Source organism: Schistocerca gregaria, chromosome 1, assembly GCF_023897955.1.
Source record: "Schistocerca gregaria isolate iqSchGreg1 chromosome 1, iqSchGreg1.2, whole genome shotgun sequence".
In the NCBI taxonomy this organism is placed as follows: domain Eukaryota; kingdom Metazoa; phylum Arthropoda; class Insecta; order Orthoptera; family Acrididae; genus Schistocerca; species Schistocerca gregaria.
In genome coordinates, this window is record NC_064920.1 from 541,790,111 (window position 1) to 541,803,405 (window position 13,295).

The 13,295-nt window shown below is 41.8% G+C and overlaps 1 protein-coding gene and 2 non-coding genes across 3 annotated transcripts in view; all 3 read right to left on the minus strand.

Annotated features, from left to right (window-relative positions):
• The window catches only part of LOC126355719 (protein abrupt-like), a 269,896-nt gene that overhangs the window by 35,896 nt on the left and 220,705 nt on the right, over positions 1 to 13,295 (minus strand). The gene's annotated exons all lie outside the window — the stretch shown is intronic.
• Trnal-caa (transfer RNA leucine (anticodon CAA)) lies at positions 1,855 to 1,928 on the minus strand. The gene has a single exon. It is a non-coding gene; the product is annotated as a tRNA-Leu (tRNA).
• Positions 4,813 to 4,886, minus strand: Trnal-caa (transfer RNA leucine (anticodon CAA)). The gene has a single exon. It is a non-coding gene; the product is annotated as a tRNA-Leu (tRNA).

Consider the following 13,295-nt stretch of genomic DNA (forward strand, 5'->3'; position numbering starts at 1 on the left):
GTACAATAACACATGTACTTGTCATCCAAACATTGCACAACCTGCTGGATAATACAGCGCTAGACCAGTCACAGCAAACCTGTGTCCAAAGTAACAGCAGCAGCGTGAACATGTGCTACCAATTCTTCCACATTCATTGGTGGAGTAGAGTACATGTATTCCTTCAGGTGCCCCCACAGGAAGAAATCCAGGGGATTTAGGTCAGGTGAACATTGTGGCTATACAACTGGACCTTCATGTCCATGACATTTCCCCAGTGTCCAAACACTGTCGCACATTATGGAGTGCACCATCATGCTGGAACCATATCCTCTGCCAAACATGTAGTGGAACATCTTCCAGTGGATCAGGTGGGTAGTTTAGAGGAATGAATTATACATTCACGCAGTTAACCAGGCAGGCAACATGTAGGGACCCAAATACCTGCCACCCAATATTCTGGCCCAGTTGATACCAAAGTGAACTTGATATCCACAGTCACGGGTAGCGTGCGGGTTAATCTCACAACAATGGTGGGCATAATGCATATTGAAGACACCCTCCTGAGTGAATGGTGCTGCACCCTACCATATTACGGTGTTTACGTAGTCATCAGTCATTGTTGGCTTCGTGTTGTTGTTGGAACCATTCACAGAATTGTATCCACCAATGATGATCTGCAGGATGCAGGTGTTGCATGAAATCACAATGATAGTGGTGCAGCCCAAGCTCGTGCAGCACACTGATGATTGTGTATTGTGAGACAGGCAACTGCCTTGCTACACTATGTGTACTTCGCTGAGGTTTTTGGTGTATGATCTCCAGAATAGCTTCCTCAGTAGCTGGAGTACGGTGAGTCTATGGATGATCTCTGACACGTGATGGTGGAAGGAGAGAACCTGACTCGTGAATGTACAGATGATGAAACACATTGTTATCTGTATGGTGTCAACCAGGATATCTAGCAGTATATTTATGAGTGGCAACACCAGCGTGGTTATCATATGCATCAAGGACCATAAGCATATCCACATATTTACTGTTTTTGTGGGCCATATGTCTGCCACACTGGTTTTGAGGTTTACAGTGAGAAAATTCTATGTGTGTATTCATGTACATTGGGGTCTGTCACGGGTGCATTACTCCACTTGAAACTGGTCCCTGTCTGGTGGACAGCGCTTACAGTATAAATGCACTGTCAGTCCTGTGCACTGTTCCATCAATGTGGATTACTCCTCTGACAGATATTGGTCTGCATGATTCATCCTAACATTACTAATTGTGAAATGTCTGGTTTTGAATTACACTCTTTCCCTAACAGTAACAGACGTGATGTTTACACAATCCCATTGATAGAATAATAATAATAATAATAATAAAAATAATGCATTGAGATACGTACTAAATAGCTTTTGACAATGCTAATTGGAATACTCTCTTTCAAATTCTAAAGGTGGCAGGGGTAAAATACAGGGAGGATAATGGAATGTAGTGGAATTAAGTCGGGTGATGCTGAGGGAATTAGATTAGGAAATGAGACACTTAAAGTAGTAAAGGAGTTTTGTTATTTGGGGAGCAAAATAATTGATGATGGTCGAAGTAGAGAGGATATAAAATGTATACTGGCAATGGCAAGGAAAGCATTTCTGAAGAAGAGAAAACATCGAGTACAGTTTTAAGTGTCAGGAAGTCGTTTCTGAAAGCGTTTGTATGGAGTGTTGCCATGTATGGAAGTGAAACGTGGACGAAAAATAGTTCGGACAAAAAGAAGATATAAGGTTTCGAAATGTGGTGCTAGGGAAGAATGCTGAAGATTAGATGTGTGGATCACATAACTAATCAGGAGGTGAAACTTCCTGGCAGATTAAAACTGTGTGCACCGACCGAGACTCGAACTCGGGACCTTTGCCTTTTGCGGACAAGTGCTCTACCATCTGAGCTACCGAAGCACGACTCACGCCCAGTCCTCAGAGCCTTACTTCTGCCATTATCTCGTCTCCTACCTTTCAAACTTCACAGAAGCTCTCCTGTGAACCTTGCAGAACTAGCACTCCTGAAAGAAAGGATATTGGGGAGACATGGCTTAGCCACACCCTGGGGGATGTTTCCAGAATGAGATTTTCACTCTGCAGCGGAGTGTGCACTGATATGAAACTTCCTGGCAGATTAAAACTGTGTGGAACGTAGGAGACGAGATACTGGCAGAAGTAAGGCTGTGAGGACCGGGCGTGAGTTGTGCCTCGGTAGCTCAGATGGTAGAGCACTTGCCCGCGAAAGGCAATGGTCCCGAGTTCGAGTCTCGGTCGGTGCACACAGTTTTAATCTGCCAAGAAGTTTCATATCAGTGCACACTCCGCTGCAGAGTGAAAATCTCATTCTGTAATGAGGAGGTATTGAATAGAATTGGGAGAAGAGGAGTTTGTGGTGCAACTTGACAAGAAGAAGGTACTGGTTGGTAGGACATGTTCTGAGGCATCAAGGGATCACAAATTTAGCATTGGAGGGCAGTGTCGAGGGTAAAAATCGTAGAAGGAGACCAAGAGATGTATACATTAAGCAGATTCAGAAGGATGTAGGTTGCAGTAAGTATTGGGAGATGAAGAAGCTTGCAAAGGATAGAGTAGCATGGAGAGCTGATCAAACCAGTCTCTGAACTGAAGACCACAACAACAACAACAACGTGTCACAAAATCGACTTACTTTCCAACGCAAATGAAAACGCAAGAACTGTGGCTATTAGATATTAAATTTACAAGCAGAAACTCAAGAAACTAAATTATTAAAAGCACACAGATGATATTATAAAATTTGCTCCTGGTTAGGAACTCGTAAATGTCACAAAAGCAGTTTCTTCTCTGTTCCAAGCAGTTTCTTCCCTGTTCCTGCTTGTGTCTCTTTCGGCTACTACTGCCTGACTACAACTACAAACTATAACTACAAAAACAATATCAATTTTGAGATGCTAAAAATGAGGGTACAGTACAATAACACATGTACTTGTCATCCAAACATTGCACAACCTGCTGGATAATACAGCGCTAGACCAGTCACAGCAAACCTGTGTCCAAAGTAACAGCAGCAGCGTGAACATGTGCTACCAATTCTTCCACATTCATTGGTGGAGTAGAGTACATGTATTCCTTCAGGTGCCCCCACAGGAAGAAATCCAGGGGATTTAGGTCAGGTGAACATTGTGGCTATACAACTGGACCTTCATGTCCATGACATTTCCCCAGTGTCCAAACACTGTCGCACATTATGGAGTGCACCATCATGCTGGAACCATATCCTCTGCCAAACATGTAGTGGAACATCTTCCAGTGGATCAGGTGGGTAGTTTAGAGGAATGAATTATACATTCACGCAGTTAACCAGGCAGGCAACATGTAGGGACCCAAATACCTGCCACCCAATATTCTGGCCCAGTTGATACCAAAGTGAACTTGATATCCACAGTCACGGGTAGCGTGCGGGTTAATCTCACAACAATGGTGGGCATAATGCATATTGAAGACACCCTCCTGAGTGAATGGTGCTGCACCCTACCATATTACGGTGTTTACGTAGTCATCAGTCATTGTTGGCTTCGTGTTGTTGTTGGAACCATTCACAGAATTGTATCCACCAATGATGATCTGCAGGATGCAGGTGTTGCATGAAATCACAATGATAGTGGTGCAGCCCAAGCTCGTGCAGCACACTGATGATTGTGTATTGTGAGACAGGCAACTGCCTTGCTACACTATGTGTACTTCGCTGAGGTTTTTGGTGTATGATCTCCAGAATAGCTTCCTCAGTAGCTGGAGTACGGTGAGTCTATGGATGATCTCTGACACGTGATGGTGGAAGGAGAGAACCTGACTCGTGAATGTACAGATGATGAAACACATTGTTATCTGTATGGTGTCAACCAGGATATCTAGCAGTATATTTATGAGTGGCAACACCAGCGTGGTTATCATATGCATCAAGGACCATAAGCATATCCACATATTTACTGTTTTTGTGGGCCATATGTCTGCCACACTGGTTTTGAGGTTTACAGTGAGAAAATTCTATGTGTGTATTCATGTACATTGGGGTCTGTCACGGGTGCATTATTCCACTTGAAACTGGTCCCTGTCTGGTGGACAGCGCTTACAGTATAAATGCACTGTCAGTCCTGTGCACTGTTCCATCAATGTGGATTACTCCTCTGACAGATATTGGTCTGCATGATTCATCCTAACATTACTAATTGTGAAATGTCTGGTTTTGAATTACACTCTTTCCCTAACAGTAACAGACGTGATGTTTACACAATCCCATTGATAGAATAATAATAATAATAATAATAAAAATAATGCATTGAGATACGTACTAAATAGCTTTTGACAATGCTAATTGGAATACTCTCTTTCAAATTCTAAAGGTGGCAGGGGTAAAATACAGGGAGGATAATGGAATGTAGTGGAATTAAGTCGGGTGATGCTGAGGGAATTAGATTAGGAAATGAGACACTTAAAGTAGTAAAGGAGTTTTGTTATTTGGGGAGCAAAATAATTGATGATGGTCGAAGTAGAGAGGATATAAAATGTATACTGGCAATGGCAAGGAAAGCATTTCTGAAGAAGAGAAAACATCGAGTACAGTTTTAAGTGTCAGGAAGTCGTTTCTGAAAGCGTTTGTATGGAGTGTTGCCATGTATGGAAGTGAAACGTGGACGAAAAATAGTTCGGACAAAAAGAAGATATAAGGTTTCGAAATGTGGTGCTAGGGAAGAATGCTGAAGATTAGATGTGTGGATCACATAACTAATCAGGAGGTGAAACTTCCTGGCAGATTAAAACTGTGTGCACCGACCGAGACTCGAACTCGGGACCTTTGCCTTTTGCGGACAAGTGCTCTACCATCTGAGCTACCGAAGCACGACTCACGCCCAGTCCTCAGAGCCTTACTTCTGCCATTATCTCGTCTCCTACCTTTCAAACTTCACAGAAGCTCTCCTGTGAACCTTGCAGAACTAGCACTCCTGAAAGAAAGGATATTGGGGAGACATGGCTTAGCCACACCCTGGGGGATGTTTCCAGAATGAGATTTTCACTCTGCAGCGGAGTGTGCACTGATATGAAACTTCCTGGCAGATTAAAACTGTGTGGAACGTAGGAGACGAGATACTGGCAGAAGTAAGGCTGTGAGGACCGGGCGTGAGTTGTGCCTCGGTAGCTCAGATGGTAGAGCACTTGCCCGCGAAAGGCAATGGTCCCGAGTTCGAGTCTCGGTCGGTGCACACAGTTTTAATCTGCCAAGAAGTTTCATATCAGTGCACACTCCGCTGCAGAGTGAAAATCTCATTCTGTAATGAGGAGGTATTGAATAGAATTGGGAGAAGAGGAGTTTGTGGTGCAACTTGACAAGAAGAAGGTACTGGTTGGTAGGACATGTTCTGAGGCATCAAGGGATCACAAATTTAGCATTGGAGGGCAGTGTCGAGGGTAAAAATCGTAGAAGGAGACCAAGAGATGTATACATTAAGCAGATTCAGAAGGATGTAGGTTGCAGTAAGTATTGGGAGATGAAGAAGCTTGCAAAGGATAGAGTAGCATGGAGAGCTGATCAAACCAGTCTCTGAACTGAAGACCACAACAACAACAACAACGTGTCACAAAATCGACTTACTTTCCAACGCAAATGAAAACGCAAGAACTGTGGCTATTAGATATTAAATTTACAAGCAGAAACTCAAGAAACTAAATTATTAAAAGCACACAGATGATATTATAAAATTTGCTCCTGGTTAGGAACTCGTAAATGTCACAAAAGCAGTTTCTTCTCTGTTCCAAGCAGTTTCTTCCCTGTTCCTGCTTGTGTCTCTTTCGGCTACTACTGCCTGACTACAACTACAAACTATAACTACAAAAACAATATCAATTTTGAGATGCTAAAAATGAGGGTACAGTACAATAACACATGTACTTGTCATCCAAACATTGCACAACCTGCTGGATAATACAGCGCTAGACCAGTCACAGCAAACCTGTGTCCAAAGTAACAGCAGCAGCGTGAACATGTGCTACCAATTCTTCCACATTCATTGGTGGAGTAGAGTACATGTATTCCTTCAGGTGCCCCCACAGGAAGAAATCCAGGGGATTTAGGTCAGGTGAACATTGTGGCTATACAACTGGACCTTCATGTCCATGACATTTCCCCAGTGTCCAAACACTGTCGCACATTATGGAGTGCACCATCATGCTGGAACCATATCCTCTGCCAAACATGTAGTGGAACATCTTCCAGTGGATCAGGTGGGTAGTTTAGAGGAATGAATTATACATTCACGCAGTTAACCAGGCAGGCAACATGTAGGGACCCAAATACCTGCCACCCAATATTCTGGCCCAGTTGATACCAAAGTGAACTTGATATCCACAGTCACGGGTAGCGTGCGGGTTAATCTCACAACAATGGTGGGCATAATGCATATTGAAGACACCCTCCTGAGTGAATGGTGCTGCACCCTACCATATTACGGTGTTTACGTAGTCATCAGTCATTGTTGGCTTCGTGTTGTTGTTGGAACCATTCACAGAATTGTATCCACCAATGATGATCTGCAGGATGCAGGTGTTGCATGAAATCACAATGATAGTGGTGCAGCCCAAGCTCGTGCAGCACACTGATGATTGTGTATTGTGAGACAGGCAACTGCCTTGCTACACTATGTGTACTTCGCTGAGGTTTTTGGTGTATGATCTCCAGAATAGCTTCCTCAGTAGCTGGAGTACGGTGAGTCTATGGATGATCTCTGACACGTGATGGTGGAAGGAGAGAACCTGACTCGTGAATGTACAGATGATGAAACACATTGTTATCTGTATGGTGTCAACCAGGATATCTAGCAGTATATTTATGAGTGGCAACACCAGCGTGGTTATCATATGCATCAAGGACCATAAGCATATCCACATATTTACTGTTTTTGTGGGCCATATGTCTGCCACACTGGTTTTGAGGTTTACAGTGAGAAAATTCTATGTGTGTATTCATGTACATTGGGGTCTGTCACGGGTGCATTACTCCACTTGAAACTGGTCCCTGTCTGGTGGACAGCGCTTACAGTATAAATGCACTGTCAGTCCTGTGCACTGTTCCATCAATGTGGATTACTCCTCTGACAGATATTGGTCTGCATGATTCATCCTAACATTACTAATTGTGAAATGTCTGGTTTTGAATTACACTCTTTCCCTAACAGTAACAGACGTGATGTTTACACAATCCCATTGATAGAATAATAATAATAATAATAATAAAAATAATGCATTGAGATACGTACTAAATAGCATGCGGTTACTAGACTCAATGTTGAAAGGCATAATTAGTGAGACTATGGTGCTAACACATACAAATAGTAACCAAGTTTGGACATTATTCGCAAAGCATGTTGCTAGTCCTACTGCTAACGTAAGGTCCTAACAAAATGCAATGGACATGAACGAGGCAAGAATAATAGTTAGTACTAATCCATGGAAGCACTGGAGGAGGGTACTAAAAAAACAGGTTTTGCATCTAGTACATGAAGTGGTGCGAATAAATTCACACCCACAACGTGGAAAGGGCTTCTTTCAAAGCTGACCAATCTTCCATTTCTGCGATTGTAGTATGTAAGTGCAAATGTTTTCCACAGGAACTGCTGCAATCGCTGTTGGCGATTAAGATACCAGACACCACACCACCTGGACTACTTTTATCAAATAAAAAACATATGCCTCAACCCAGGATTGAACCATTGACCTCCTGCATGGTAACCCAAAACTCTATCGACTGCACCAACTATACAGCACAGCTAATATGTGCTGAAAGAGGTAGTTACCACACATGTGGTTACAGCATTACCAAGTTGCCTCTCTTTAACATCTTTTTCCTGTTGGATGTACTCGCCAGCCGAAATTTTGTGAGAGACATTTTTTTATCACTGGCATGTGAGGAATCGTGCTGCGAAGCCTGAGTGTGCAAATTTCACTTCATACTGTATATGAAATTGATATAAAAATCAGAAACCTCACATGCCATGGCTTAAGACAGCAGTCAGATTACATCCTGATGTAGGCTGAATGTGCAACACAACCTTCGATCCCGCAAACTTTCACTCCTTTCTCCGTGCCTCCTACTCCACTCATTAATCTACACTTACACTTTTTCTCTTTGCAGTACCCCTTCTCCCTCTGTTCTAATCTCCCTACACACCTACTCTTCCACTTCATATGCCAATAGAGAGCCCAATGGGGCCACATTCCTATCCTGTCATTTACTGTCTCTGGCTCCCAGCTTCTCTTCACTTCCTGTCTTCTTCTTCCTCTCATCTATTCCACCCAACACAATTCCCAATTCACTTGCAGTACAGGATAATTTAGTTGGCTGACACAGTGTGTGTGTGTGTATGTGTGTGTGTGTGTGTGTGTGTGTGTGTGTGTGTGTGTGTGTGTGTTTTGCTGAGCCTGTTTAGTGCTCAACACACTTACACTTATGGTGAGCTGTTACCTTTAATTCTTTCATTATTGAATTAACTGTAAAGTTCCTTAAATATGAATCATGTATTTCAGATAGAAATAAATAATAAGAGCAAAATTATGAAACATCTTCACGTCTTATAATAATTCATACACAATGAACACAATGTTCATGAAAGAAAAGAAAAGGGAATAGGGCATTTGGGAGAACAGAGGACAGACCATGGCTACCCAGCTACTAATTTTATAGTGTTGAAATAAGAGGGTGTGGTGGGTAATAAAAGGAGGCAGAGACTACATTACTTCAAAGGTACATTATAAACTGCCAATATAGTAAATATTATTTGTTGCTTACTTTTACAACACTTTCTGTACAAATTTCAGAAACATTCTGTGAGCTAAATATAATGACAGAGAGAGAGAGAGAGAGAGAGAGAGAGAGAGAGAGAGAGAGAGAGATTATCAGTCCTAATATTTATTGCTTTTTGTTATTTCACTGCCCAAAATTTATTCTAATTGAAAAATACAAATAAATTACAAAATTTTAAAAAATCCTTCAGTTCCCTTGCATTTCCTTTTCTGTACCGCATAATGCATTAATGGCTGCCAAAATTTCATCACTACATGAATCTAAAGTAAGAAGTAAGGAACTGCTACTGCCATGAGACAGCATACATGTAAGTGAATGCAACAACCAATATGCCTCAGTAACATCAGTAATTGAGGAAGGAGTAGTAGGACAGAATTATCTTTTTCCAGGAAATGGGTCTCTCATTCCATGACATTTCAGTTCATAATGTTACAGTTCTTCTAGCATAGAATAGAGTCCTACATGTAATGAGAATGAACGGGACTAAGCAATGTGTCTACACAACCGAATCACATTCACATTGTCAACATGATAGTTTGTACAATTTTGTCTCCAATGTTTTCCCAAATGGCGGAGCACTGTAGCAGGAGCAGACCTGACTTGGAAATACTGAACCTGCTGATAAATGTCTGTCGTTTGACTCACAATGGTGAAAGTAAAACACTCACTGAAATCCAATATGCTTAAAATACATGTCATTAAAAGAATTACGTTTATTCTCATAATAGCATTTTTCTCTTAACAACTCACAACAAGACCATAATGTTAGTTTAAGCTAAAAAACCATGTCACTACAAACCAATATTTCATATTGACAATGGTTGGCTTCACTAACTCATAACAACAGTGCCACCTTTCAACTTAACCTAGACCTAGACTATACTGCAGATAAGCTGGCCACTAGAGCCTAAAACATAATATAGAAACAAAATAAATACTGACAGTGTTTTGTTCTTTCTCTGTGCATGTATGATGCCATGTCATCACATCCTTATGTCACGGGTGCAAGCTAATATCTAGGTAGGTTCAACCTACTGCCATCTGTGTTGATGGTTCAGTTCTATTTACTGTGAACTGCACTGTTAGTACATCACTGTGCTAGCTTTCACTGATTAGAAAACAGATATCTCAGACCGACTGCCATGGGGCACTGCTGGTGTGCTGAGCTTCAAACTGTACCTTTTTTTTCGACGGCTTCCATTTCTGTCTGCCCTGTGGTGATGGCTATGCATGTATTAGTTGTTATAATGGTGACCACAGTCTGTAAGTCATGAACTGTTGGGCAACATAGCAGACAGACAAGAATGATGGTTTGGGATTCTATCGTACACCAATGTGCAATCTCAACTTAAAAGTATTGATGTGAAGTTGAGGAGTAGCTGCTATTTCGGCCAAAGACACATCTTAGCTGTTTGGTAGTAATACAGTGCCCAACCACAACATGTAGTGATAAATATGCAAGCCTTCTTTGAAGAACTACAGGTAGTGTTCCTGCCATGCATGTTCACCTGATGTTGCCTACTGAACATGTGTGGGATATAGTCAGCCAGCAACTTGTTTAGTGTGGTTCCCAAACAATTGTTGAGGATTCTTTGTGGCCATACATAAAATCTGCATGCATGGAGGGAGATTCTCAAGGTACACACTGCAGGACATCTTTGATTTCATGGCCTAATGGTTTGAGGCACTGGTAGAAGCATGTGAGGGACATACATCTACATATTGCAGACAATGTTATAAAAAGCTGGTGGCATTTATGCAATTTTATTAAAACCAGAAAGACATGAAATCATGTCCAATGGAATTAAAGAAAACTCAAAATGCTTTCAGAGATACTTTATATTACAATAATTATTCTTGTATTTTGGTGGTTGCACTAGTTCTAAGAAAGTAAAGTTTTATGTGTAACGTTACCAGCAAGTTTTGATTTGCCTCTAATGCAACTACAAAAAACTGCATTGAGCATATAATTAAAAGTCAGCAATTAGTGAGCATTTTATAGTTCATTTAAATTTTGAAAGTTTTGCAAAAACCACACACTCTTTACTGATAGTGCTGTAATGGTGTAATCAGAGCTTGTAAAAGATGCTTCATAAAAAAGCAATAAATATGGACTACAACATATAAAAGAATGATTGACAGTGGTCCACAGGAGCATTCACTAGGATAGGGAAGATCTGTCACTCAAGAACCTTGAGAAAAAATCTCAAGAATGTCATAGCGCATCCTGAGAGAAAATGTATAGTCTCTGCAGTACGTGTGTGAATCTCAAAATAGTGTTACACTGTAACTGTACTACAGAAGCACAACAGATAGGTTGTTTTAAATGTCTTCCTTTTCTGTTAACCTATCAAAATAGACATGGAGCATTTGCTTTGATATTATACAAGAACAAACTGCTTATTTAGGGGGAAAAAAAGAATAAATGTCAGTTTAGATGAATTTCAGAAATAGATACACTGCATTCTTTCACAACACAGAATGAAGTCATGCATTGCTCTTCCACTGACTTATTGTACAGTGATGTACAAAAATGCAATTAAAAAAAATAATGTGGGGTAATGAAGTTTCAGGAATATGTTTTTCTGGCTAACGTACACTGATTAGCCAGAACATTATGACCAGTGACCAACTATCGAAACAAACCCAACCAGACAATAGCAGTGTCACTTGGCAAGGAATGACTGTTAGTCAGACAAAAGTACATTGCATGTAGTATCAGTGAGCATGTTGTCTGCTTGTAGAATGGGAAACATGCACAATTTGAGTCTGACCAAGCAGATTGCAGTGGTGCAGAGGCTCAGCATGAGTGTTTCAGAAATTACACAACTTGTCAGATATTTAAGGAGTGCTGTAGTGAGCGTCTTCACCATGTGGTGAAAGCACGTCCAGACGTTGTGGGGCTGAGCAGTCACCCCTCATTACGGATGTCGGACGTCGTAGGCTGGGCATATTGGTAAAACAGGATAGTCAGCAAACTGTAGTGGAATTAACATCAGACTTTAATACAGGGCAGAGTACAAGTGTGTCTGAGCACACACTGCACCGAACACTCTTAACAATAGGCCACCGCACCCGATGACCCATGCGTGTGCCAATATCAGTAACAACGACTGAGATGGGCATAAGACCATTAGCACTGGACGTTGGCATAGTGGTAGAGCATTGCATGGTCTGATCAATCCCAATACCTTCTTCACCATGGCAATGGAATGGCACAAATCCATCGTATTGCAGAACAGCTCCTTGACACCTGTACAGTGCACTGGAGACAAGCTGGTGGTGACTCCATTAGGCTCTGGTGAACATTCACATGGGCATTCGTGGATCCAGTGAAGCTTGTGCAAGGCACCATGACGGCCAACGAGTACTATACACTCGTTGCAGACTGTGTACACCCATTCATGATGATCATGTTTCCCAATGGCAGTTTGATTTCTCAAGATAATGTGCAGTGTCACAATGTCAGTAGTGTGGTGAAGTAATTCGAGGTACACAGTGGTAAGTTCCAATTGATGTGCTGGCCCCCCAATTCAACAGATCTGAACCAATCAAACACATCTGGGATGTTACTGAATGTGGTGTCAGAGCTCATCGGGCACCCTTCCCGGAATTTATAGGAGTTACATGACTTGTAAGTGCAGATGCGATGCCAGCTCCCTCCAGCAACATATCGAGCAAGGTGTTATTGCTTCCATGCCATGAAGTATCATCGCTGTTATCTATGCCAAAAGTGGACATACCGGCTATTAGGTAGGTGGTCATAATGTTATGGTTGATCAGTGTATTTAAGTGAGTAACAATGCAATATTGCAGGTTACTGTAAGGGTGAGATAAGCCATTGCAAATATGAAAGATTGGTACATTAATAACCAATGTAACCATCAGAATGTTGAATGCAAGGGTGCAAACGTGTATACATTGCACTGTACAGGTGGCAGATGTCAGTTTGTGTGATGGAGTTCCAGGCCTGTTGCACTTGGTCAATCAATACAGGGACAATATTTATGCTGGTTGTGGATGGTGCTGGAGTTGTTGTCCAGTAATGTCCCATATTTGTTCGACTGGAGACAGATATGGTGATTGAGCAGGCCAAGGCAACATGTTGACACTATGTAGAGCACGTTGGAATACAACAGCAGCATGTGGGCGAGTGTTATCCTGTTGGAAAACACCTCGTGAAATGCTGTTCATGAATGGCAGCACAACAGGTCACATCATCAGACTGAAGTACAAATTTGCTGTCAGGGGTGGGTGGGATAACCACGAGAGTGCTCCTGCTGTCATATGAAATCACACCTCAGACCACAACTCCAGATGTAGATCCAATGTGAGTAGCACGCATACAGGATGGTTGCAGGCACTCAACTAGCCTCCTCCTAATTAACACACAGCCATCACTGGCACCGACGTACAACCATCTGTCATCAGTAAAGATAACAGACCACCACACT